The sequence below is a fragment of the Oncorhynchus mykiss genome, chromosome 23 (genome assembly GCF_057628025.1).
Source record: "Oncorhynchus mykiss isolate SJ-2025 chromosome 23, ASM5762802v1, whole genome shotgun sequence".
In the NCBI taxonomy this organism is placed as follows: domain Eukaryota; kingdom Metazoa; phylum Chordata; class Actinopteri; order Salmoniformes; family Salmonidae; genus Oncorhynchus; species Oncorhynchus mykiss.
Genome location: NC_143044.1, coordinates 1,910,168 through 1,921,821, shown reverse-complemented (window position 1 = coordinate 1,921,821; position 11,654 = coordinate 1,910,168). Strand labels below are relative to the sequence as shown.

Below are 11,654 nucleotides of genomic sequence, written 5' to 3'. Positions count from 1 at the left end.
CACCTAAATTGTTCCTGCGGTAAGACTTTGGTAAAAAAGGATTAAGAGTTTAACCTTGAGGCACAGCAAGGATTAGGACCTGCAGTGATAACTAGTAATCTGCGGATGCAGAGTAGACGCACACACACAAACACACACTTACAAACTCGAAGATGGAGTAGTTACCCAGGTCAAACGGACAGGCAGCCATACTTAGCCCTATTTCTGGAACTTTGTGTTAGAAGTTTAAAGAAAATAAACTGTAAACTCTTTGATCGCGGACCATACTATTTTGGCATCTATGGACTAACTGGCTTTAACGCCACAAACAAAGACATAGACAGCTAACGAAGCTGGGTAAGATTTGCATTTTTCAACTGAAAAAACAACACTGTGCTATGGAAAGTCTATGGTATTTGTGGAACATTGATTTGAACCTTTAAACCAGGTAAAGCCATTAGTCACCTGGTTGTTTACCTGGGTTGTATTCACAAAGCACTAAACGGAAGACAACTTGTTTCCATTTCCTGCTGCAAAACATATTCTTATGTTTTGCTACGATGTTCACTAACGAACACACCCCTGGTTTTATGTGTTGTTTTACCTGGTATTTCACCTGGTATTTTACCAGATAAGCATGATCGGTATCCTGACTACAGTGAGGGCTGTGCGGCAGGAGCAGGGAGCAGACAGTACTCTAACAACTCTGACACCAAGTCAGGTAAAATGCATGGGTTAGACTGCTTTGGTAGGAACAAATGATAGAAAGTGTTTTGAATAGGAGAATTAGTGTTCTTATTGGACAATTGTTTTCTCTCATTTAGTGACTCCTGAAAAAAAATAATGATGTACAGTCCATTCGGGAAATGACTTTTTCCACATTTTGTTACGTTACAGCCTTATTCTAAAAATGATTAAATGATTTACACACAATACCCCATAATGACAAAGCGACAACAGGTTTTTCGACATTTTTGCAAATGTATTAAAAATTAGAAACCGAAAAAGCTTCTTTACATAAGTATTCAGACTCTTTGCTATGAGACTCGAAATTGAGCTTGGTACATCCTGTTTCCATTGATCATCCTTGAGATGTTTCTACAACTTGATTGGATCCACCTGTGGTAGATTCAATGTATTGGACATGATTTTGAAAGGCGCACACCTGTCTATATAAGGTCCCATGTCAGAGCTTGAGAGGATCTGCAGAGAAGAATGGGAGGAACTCCCCAAATACAGGTGTGCCAAGCTTGTAGAGTCATATCGAAGAAGACTTGAGGTTGTAATCGCTGCCAATGGTGCTTCAACAAAGTTGTAACGGCTTTCTTCCTGGGAAGGAGAGGCGGACCAAAACGCAGCGTGGTTATAGTTCATGGTAATTTAATAAGGCAACTCAAACATGAACAGGATACAAAACAGTAAACGTGAAAACCGAAACAGCCCTATCTGGTGCAGAAAACACAAAGACAAGAAACAACCACCCACAAAACCCAACACAAAACAGGCTACCTAAATATGGTTCCCAATCAGAGACAATGACTAACACCTGCCTCTGATTGAGAACCATATCAGGCCAAACATAGAAATAGACAAACCAGACACACAACATAGAATGCCCACCCAGCTCACGTCCTGACCAACACTAAAACAAGGAAAACACAAAAGAATTATGGTCAGAACGTGACAAAAGTACTAAGTAAAGAGTCTGAATACTTATGTAAATGTGATATTCCCGATGTTCATTTGTAATACATTTGCAAACATTTCAAAAAAATAGTTTTTGCTTGGTCGTTATGGTGTATTGTGTGTAGAATGATGAGGGAAAAAATCAATTTACTCCATTTTAGAATAAGGCTGTAACGTAACAAAATGTGGAAAAAGTCAAGGGGTCTGAATACTTAATGAATGCACTGTACATTGTGTGAATACATTTTGGATGTGCAAAGGGGTAGCTAGACAGGGCTCAGTGTTTTTAAGACTGTATATTTGTTAATACTGTACAACAAATTAGATTTCTATGTTTCACCTGTTTTTGAAGAATGTTGTAGATGGTCTAGATTAGGCACTCCTAATGGTTAATTTGCTCAGTACAGTCAGTGAGATAATATTGTAGTTGACCATGGAAGCTGCTGAAATGTGACCAAAGGGAAACCTTCCTTTTTTTAGTAAATTAGTGATATGTGTATACTTTTTATTGAAATAGATTCAACAGTATAATGTGTGATATACAGTGCCTTGCAAAAGTATTCGGCCCCCTTGAACTTTGCGACCTTTTGCCACATTTCAGGCTTCAAACATAAAGATATAAAACTGTATTTTTTTGTGAAGAATCAACAACAAGTGGGACACAATCATGAAGTGGAACGACATTTATTGGATATTTCAAACTTTTTTAACAAATCAAAAACTGAAAAATTGGGCGTGCAAAATTATTCAGCCCCTTTACTTTCAGTGCAGCAAACTCTCTCCAGAAGTTCAGTGAGGATCTCTGAATGATCCAATGTTGACCTAAATGACTAATGATGATAAATACAATCCACCTGTGTGTAATCAAGTCTTCGTATAAATGCACCTGCACTGTGATAGTCTCAGAGGTCCGTTAAAAGCGCAGAGAGCATCATGAAGAACAAGGAACACACCAGGCAGGTCCGAGATACTGTTGTGAAGAAGTTTAAAGCCGGATTTGGATACAAAAATATTTCCCAAGCTTTAAACACCCCAAGGAGCACTGTGCAAGCGATAATATTGAAATGGAAGGAGTATCAGACCACTGCAAATCTACCAAGACCTGGCCGTCCCTCTAAACTTTCAGCTCATACAAGGAGAAGACTGATCAGAGATGCAGCCAAGAGGCCCATGATCACTCTGGATGAACTGCAGAGATCTACAGCTGAGGTGGGAGACTCTGTCCATAGGACAACAATCATTTGTATATTGCACAAATCTGGCCTTTATGGAAGAGTGGCAAGAAGAAAGCCATTTCTTAAAGATATCCATAAAAAGTGTCGTTTAAAGTTTGCCACAAGCCACCTGGGAGACACACCAAACATGTGGAAGAAGGTGCTCTGGTCAGATGAAACCAAAATTGAACTTTCTGGCAACAATGAAAAACGTTATGTTTGGCGTAAAAGCAACACAGCTGAACACACCATCCCCACTGTCAAACATGGTGGTGGCAGCATCAAGGTTTGGGCCTGCTTTTCTTCAGCAGGGACAGGGAAGATGGTTAAAATTGATGGGAAGACGGATGGAGCCAAATACAGGACCATTCTGGAAGAAAACCTGATGGAGTCTGCAAAAGACCTGAGACTGGGACGGAGATTTGTCTTCCAACAAGACAATGATCCAAAACATAAAGCAAAATCTACAATGGAATAGTTCATAAATAAACATATCCAGGTGTTAGAATGGCCAAGTCAAAGTCCAGACCTGAATCCAATCGAGAATCTGTGGAAAGAACTGAAAACTGCTGTTCACAAATGCTCTCCATCCAACCTCACTGAGCTCGAGCTGTTTTGCAAGCAGGAATGGGAAAAAATTTCAGTCTCTCGATGTGCAAAACTGATAGAGACATACCCCAAGCGACTTACAGCTGTAATCGCAGCAAAAGGTGGCGCTACAAAGTATTAACTTAAGGGGGCTGAATAATTTTGCACGCCCAATTTTTCAGTTTTTGATTTGTTAAAAAAGTTTGAAATATCCAATAAATGTCGTTCCACTTCATGATTGTGTCCCACTTGTTGTTGAATCTTCACAAAAAAATACAGTTTTACATCTTTATGTTTGAAGCCTGAAATGTGGCAAAAGGTCGCAAAGTTCAAGGGGGCCGAATACTTTCGCAAGGCACTGTATGTTTAGAATATTTAAGTATCTTTGAACGAAACAAATGTTTGTATTAGGCCTGTCTATTCCTTAAGTATGTGTTTTATCAGTGTCATTTGGTGATTGTGTTACAGAGAGTTTACTTCACAAACCCTGGAGACAGAAACCCAGAGGTTCTCCCACCCCTGCATACCCACCTAACATAGACAGGTATACATGCCTAACAAAGCAGATAAACACACACACACACACACACACACACACACACACACACACACACACACACACACACACACACACACACACACACACATTTGCACAGACACACACACAACTGTGGGACTGACCTGTGTGTGACCTCAGGCAGTTAACAACAAGTAAGACTGGGGAAATACGCACTCAAACATCCATTACTGTGTCCTATACAATAATGGACATAAATACATAATTTTATGTTGATTACAATCAACTTGATAATGAGCAACTAATGTTGTAAAAGTATTGGAAAAAGTGTTTAGATTTTTTGGGATTGAGGCGTACGGTTGAAGCACTTTTTCTGAACTTTCTATATCTGTCTCTCGCTAACTGTCGTCTTTAACTTGAGTGTCTGTCGCTCATCTCCCTTTCTCCCCTCCCCTTTCCCCTTCTGAATGTTCTCTCGCTCTCTCTCTCTCTTTCTCTCTCTCTCTCTCTTTGAATCTCTCTTTCTGACTCTCTTCTCTCTCTGACTCTCTTTCTCCACTGTCCCTTCAGACTGCCACAAAATCTCAGACACATGGAAAGTAGCAGTAGCTGGCTGTGTCAGAGCCCCTACATTGGTGCCCCCTCAAAGGGTGCACCCCAACCCCACAGCCCCTTCATCACCTTCAGTGACTCCTCAGCCAGCCTCACCGAGAGGAAAGTCAAGGTAAATCTGTCTGTCTGTCACTCCATCCATCCGTCTATGATCTATCTATGGCAGGGTTCCTCAACTGGCGGCCAGCAGGCTGAATTTGACCCACGGGGGATTTTATTTGGCCCCCCAGGTTTAATTATTTGCCATTAAAGACTGTAAAAAAAACAGCAAATCAGCTCCAATTGATCTTCATTTTGGAAATCTGTTCCAAAGTATTCCCAATCATAACAAAGAGATGTGATAGTATACATACAGTACCATTCAAAAGTTTGGACACAACTACTCATTCAAGGGTTTTTCTTTATTTTCACTATTTTCTACATTGTAGAATAATAGTAAATATATACAAACTGTTAAATAACACATATAGTAACCAAAAAAGTGTTAAACAAATCAAAATATTTTTCATATTTTAGATTTTTCAAAGTAGACACCTTTTGCCTTGATGACAGCTTTGCCCACACTGGACATTCTCTCAACCAGCTTCACCTGGAGTGTTTTTCCAACAGTCTTGAAGGAGTTCTCACATATGCTGATGTCGTGTCTTGGACTATCATTAATGTGAAGACTTTTATATTATCAAATAAATTCTCTATGTCTATGTTGTTTAAAGAGTTACTATTTCCTGAATTGAACTCTCTTCAGATATTTTCATATCTTATCAATAACAGTCACTTATTAATGTATTATTACCTCATCAGTCATATTCGGAATGTTGCAAACTCTTGGAAATCTAGCATAAGTGATGAATCAGCGGTATACCAATTGGCTTAACTATTTATTTACTAACTAACTAATCACACAGAAGTACATAAACACACAGGCTAGGTTATACATTGGTTACTAACATGATACAATGAACAATCCCCAGGAGACTAAACCGATATGACGGCTTGTTACACCAAATGAAAAGGGAGGGGCATGTAAGAAAGAGTGGGTGAAAAGACAAAGGACTCTACTATCGTACACACAGCTGATAACTATGCTCATGGAAATGCCACTAATTCCAAAGGATTTTTCCATTTACATATTTACGATTGTATGCCTTTGTTGTCTCTCTGTTGAAATCGCCGGTCCGTCTGCTGGAGAGTCAGTCGACAGAAAGTCTCTGGTTTGTCCCCCAGATCCTTTGTAGTTATACAGTTGAAGTCAGAAGTTTACATACACTTAGGCTGGAGTAAAAAAAACTTGTTTTTCAACCACTCCACAAATTTCTTGTTAACAAACTATAGTTTTGGCAAGTCTGTTAGGACATCTACTTTGTGCATGACACAAGTCATTTTTCCAACAATTGTTTACAGACAGATTATTTCACTCACAATTCACTGTATCAAAATTCCAGTGGGTCAGAAAATTACATACACTAAGTTGACTGTGCCTTTAAACAGCTTGGAAAATTCCAGAAAATTATGTTATGGCTTTAGAAGCTTCTGAAATGCTAATTGACATAATTTGAGTCAATTGGAGGTGTACCTGTGGATGTATTTCAAGGCCTACCTTCAAACTCAGTGTCTCTTTGCTTGACATCATGGGAAAATCAAAAGAAATCAGCCAAGACCTCAGAAAAAATTGTAGACCTCCACAAGTCTGGTTCATCCTTGGGGGCAATTTCTAAATGCCTGAAGGTACCACGTTCATCTGTACAAACAATAATAGCCAAGTATAAACACCATGGGAGGATGCAGCCGTCATACCGCTCAGGAAGGAGACACATTCTGTCTCCTAGAGATGAACGTTATTTGGTGCGAAAAGTGCAAATCAATCACAGAACAACAGCAAAGGACCTGGTGAAGATCCTGGAGGAAACAGGTACAAAGTGTCTATGTCCACAGTAAAACGAGTCCTATATCGACATAACCTGAAAGGTTGCTCAGCAAGGAAGAAGCTACTGCTCCAAAACTGTTTTTAAAAAAAAGCCAGACTACGGTTTGCAACTGTATATGGGGACAAAGATTGTACTTTTTGGATAAATGTCCTCTGGTCTGATGAAACAAAAACAGAACTGTTTGGCCATAATGACCATCGTTATGTTTGGAGGAAAAAGGGGGAGGGTTGCATGGGGTTGGCAGCATCATGTTGTGGGGGTGCTTTGCTGCAGGAGGGACTGGTGCACTTCACAAAATAGATGGCATTATGAGGGAGGAAAATTATGTGGATATATTGAAACAACATCTCAAGACATCAGTCTGGAAGTTATTAAAGCTTGGTCGCAAATGGGTCTTCCAATTGGACAATGACCCCAAGCATACTTCCAAAGTTGAGGCAAAATGGCTTAAGGACAACAAAGTCAAGGTATTGGAGTGGCCATCACAAAGCCCTGACCTCAATCTTATATCAAATGTGTGGGCAGAACTGAAAAAACTTGTGCGAGCAATGAGGCCTACAAACCTGACTCAGTTACACCAACTCTGTCAGGAGGAATGGGCCAAAATTCACCCAACTTGTGGAAGGCTACCCAAGTTAAACAATTTGACATAATTTGACAACGTTTGACCCAAGTTAAACAATTTAAAGGCAATACTACCAGATACTAATTGAGTGTATGTAAACTTCTGACCCATTTGGGAGGTTGGGTGATTGTGGAGGCCAGGTCAGGTCATCTGATGCAGCACTCCATCACTCTCCTTCTTGATCAAATAGCCCTTACACAGCCTGGAAGTGTATTTTAGGTCATTGTCCTATTGTAAAACCATTGATAGTCCCACTAAGTGCAAACCAGATGGGATGGCGTATCGCTACAGAATGCTGTGGTAGCCATGCTGTTTAAGTGTGCCTTGAATTCTAAATAAATTACTTTCAGTGTCACCAGCAAAGCACCCCCACACCATCACACCTCCTCATCCACACATGTGGAGATCATCTGTTCACCTACTCTGCGTCTCACAAAGACATGGCGGTTGGAAACAAAAATCTCAAATTTAGACTCATCAGACCAAAGGACGGATTTCCACCAGTCTAATGTCCATTGCTCATGTTTCTTGGACCAAGCAAGTATTTTCTTATTATTGGTGTCCTTTAGTAGTGGTTTCTTTGCAGCAATTCAACCATGAATGCCGGATTCACGCAGTCTCCTCTGAACAGTTGATGTTGAGATGTGTCTGTTACTTAAACTCTGAAGCATTTATTTTTGCAGCAATCTGAGGAGCAGTTAACTCCAATGAACTTATCCTCTGCAGCAGAGGTAACTCTGGGTCTTCCTTCCCTGTGACGGTCCTCATGACAGACAGTTTCATCATAGCGCTTGATGGTTTTTGAAAATGCACTTGAAGAAAATTCTTGAAATGTTCCATATTGACTGACCTTCATGTCTTAAAGTAATGATGGACTGTCGTTTCTCTTTGCTTATTTGAGCTGTTCTTGCCATAATATGGACTTGGTCTGTTACCACATAGGGCTATCTTCTGCATACCACCCCTACCTTGTCACAATGTAACTGATTGGCTCAAACACATGAAAGAAATTCCACAAATTAACTTTTAAGAAGGCACACCTGTTAATTGAAATGCATTCCAGGTGTGTGCAAAGCTGTCATCAAGGCAAAGGGTACCTTTGACAGTGCAAAGCTGTCATCAAGGGTGGCTACTTTGAAAATTCTCAAATATAAAATATATTTAGATTAGTTTAACACTTTTTTGGTTATAACATGATTCCATATGTGTTATTTCATAGTTTTGATGTCTTCACTATTATTCAACAATATAGAAAATATTAAAAAATAAAGAAAAACCCTTGAATGAGTAGGTGTGTCGACACTTTTAACTGGTATTGTATGTAAGCAAGGTTTCACATGATTATGTTTTAGTCAAATATTGCTTTAAATGATGTGCAGCTGATAAAGGCTTCATAAAGCCTCCATAAATCCTTCATAAACACTACATAAATGTGTTACAAATCATCTACAACTATGTATTATGCTTTATAAAGAGTTCAAAAATGTGGCATGTGTAAGCAGAATGAAGGCTGAAGCCCATGTGAGTGTACATAGCTGGATCAATATCAAATTGATCATTGGACATGTAAAAACAGAACGTAAACAGAATCTGTGTGGATTAAGCAAGGTAAACCAACAGGATGTGTCTGGTCTGGGCCATGTCTGATCTTGTGAAGGCTACTGGACACACACATGGGTTAATCATATATACTGTAGACAAAACAGGTCTGAACTTGTGAAGTCCTTTGGACAGGAACATTAGCATGTCATGCCACCAATAAAATCTATGCCCCAATATCTGAGCCAATAAGAGAATGGAAATTATGTAACAAAACAAGATTCGTAAAATGGGGTGATGACGTTATGTAAGGGTAAGACTATAAAAACCTAGCACTAAGAATGAAGATTCAGTTCTTCCATGGAACTGCTCGGCAACTGTTACTTTTGTAATAAAAGTCTAATTGAATTTACAAACTCCGGTATCTGAGAAGTATTTGATTAAACATTTTCCACAACATTCGCGGGTTTTCTGTTGTGCAGTAAGCACACATGATGTGATTTGGCCACCAATGGACTGGGTGAAGTAAAAGGCCAGCAACACCGTATTATTCAGAGCCCAATGAAATGACACCGCATATACATATCTAGCCGGCATAACACGTTATAGACTTATTTGTCGATCTGTAATGCTAGCTAGCTGTGCAGCCTGTTTGCAATGGGCAGCAAGCTAGCTAGAAATTTCTAGCTAGTTGTGCTGGAGAGACATTATTCAAGTCGAAGTTGAATATTAGTAGTGGTGAAGGATCTGTTATCCAGCCAGCTCAAAAATAACTTCAGGACTTCAGTCAGTCTGCTGGTGAAGGATCTGTTATCCAGCCAGCTCAAACTTAACTTCAGGACTTCAGTCTGTCTGCTGTCTGCAGGTCAACATAAAATATCAATTGCATCTACCCAACCTCTTAGCTGAATGGTTATTGACACGTTTGTACTATAACGTGTGGGACGTTTATTTTGAAAAATTTCTGAAATTTCGTGACCTGGAAGCACTTTTTTAGTGTTGCTGATGAGTCGCTGATCATGTGAGGAGTTCACAAATCAAAGGCCCCACGTGTACTGCCACTAGACAGCGAAAAACAGGTAAGTAAACCTTTATTGTAATTTAAATTAACTTGTAGTAGTAGTTAAGTGCTGAGTTACATTATAAACAATTTCGGTGACTTCACAGCAATTGCTATCTAGCCAACATTTTGCTAGCTAGAATGCTCAGCTAAATGCAAATCCCCCTAGATACAGCCATGTCTCAGTCATGCCATGAGATCTGTACATGAAAGAATCTGTACATAATACGAATTGAATCGAGTTCTCATTTAGAGTTTCTGGTGCACAGAATTTCCCTTATCCAGATGGTGTGACAAAGGAATTTCCTAACAGACCTGCTAACTTACTTTGTTGTTACTTTTAAGGTTGGAACCAACACGCCGTGCCTCCAGCAGGAAGAGAGGCTAGAACCATTTGTCTGCCAGCACAGGGACAAGCTACACTATTCACAGCCCTGTGTAAAGTTCAATGTAATTTTATTGCCAGACTTTTTGAAACTTTTTGAAACTATTTCTATTGTTTTAACAATGTACAAATAAATGGAAATGTATGGTTTAAACATGTCTTTAATGTTTATTTGCTTTAGCTGTTAGTGATAATTCCCTAAGTGTTTACATCATTGAGCCTTTATGTATTGGTTATGAATGCCCAAAGGTGTCTGACTTTATAGTAAGTAAAGCGTCATATGATATAAGACATTTAGATATGTGTTATGAATGACCAAAGGAGTCTGAGTTTAAATGAAGTACAGCGTCATGCGATATAGAGTCTTTAATGATGTGTTATGAATTATCTGTTAGGTTCTAAATATCAGAGTCTAACCTCAACTGACACTATGAAAGCTTAAACCAAGTTTATTCAGCCGAAACGATCGAACAGCTGAACAGACAAAAGACATATTCACGCAAGCACTGATATTTAACCCTTTCTAATATGCTGAGTCTCCTCCTATATATCTGAACAGCCAATGCATCTCTGTTGCTAGACAGAACCTTAGTGATGTCTGTTCTTTTCATCTGACCTGACCTCTGCCCCAAGGTGTTCACTCCTTCCCAACTCATGGCTGTCATGTTGACTCTTACCAGACTGCGTCTTTCCTCCTCCCATATGATCCCTGATGGCTAACAATAACATGTCTTGACATAATGTAAAGATTATAAATGACCCTCTCTCCCTCAGTGAAAGGAATATGTATATTTCATGAATCAGAAACCAACAGTCCCTCCTCTTGAACAATAGCTTCCTACTGTTCAACTAAAATAAACTTGGGCATTACTTATAAATTAAATTAAACAAACATGATTAACATTCACAGTGAGGTTTATAAACTCAAGAGACTTATGGCCTCTGTTCCATAGTCACCCCATGCACACTGTTATTTCCATTTCTCATAGAACACTGATAATAACTTGTCCACTGGAGCTGTTGATTTCTTCCATTTCAACTTTCTCCTGGTTCCTAGGCATAATTATATATGCACAGAAAAAACAAAGTCTGACAACATGAAAATTCCCACTCTCTCTTCGCTTGACTCTATGCCTCCATGAGGCCCTAGAGAACCTCATGCTTTCACCCAGTCGCCCCTTTCCGGCCACAGGCTCCGAGAGGTGTTCCCAAGTTATGTCATTTTAATTTTGTTTCCCATCTCCATCTCCCTCCATTGCCACCTGATAGGCACGTCACCTGATAGGCAAGTGCGTGTCTCTAATCAATGCCACATCCTATTGAGGTAGCGCAGCACTGTACAGTCGTGGCCCCAAAAAATTGTACTCTGGACAATAATCTTGAGGCATTGATGTGAAAGCATATACAGTCGTGGCCAAAAGTTTTGAGAATGACACAACTATTAATTGTCACAAAGTCTGCTGCCTCAGTTTGTATGATGGCAATGTGCATATACTCCAGTATGTTATGAAGAGTGATCCGATG

The 11,654-nt window shown here is 39.5% G+C and overlaps 1 long non-coding RNA gene across 1 annotated transcript; it reads left to right on the top strand.

Moving 5' to 3' along the window:
* Positions 1–9,693: 9,693 nt before the first annotated feature.
* On the top strand, positions 9,694–10,284 carry LOC149972461 (uncharacterized). The gene is made up of 2 exons (XR_016490882.1): positions 9,694–9,764; positions 10,091–10,284. It is a non-coding gene; the product is annotated as an uncharacterized LOC149972461 (long non-coding RNA).
* Positions 10,285–11,654: the final 1,370 nt, after the last annotated feature.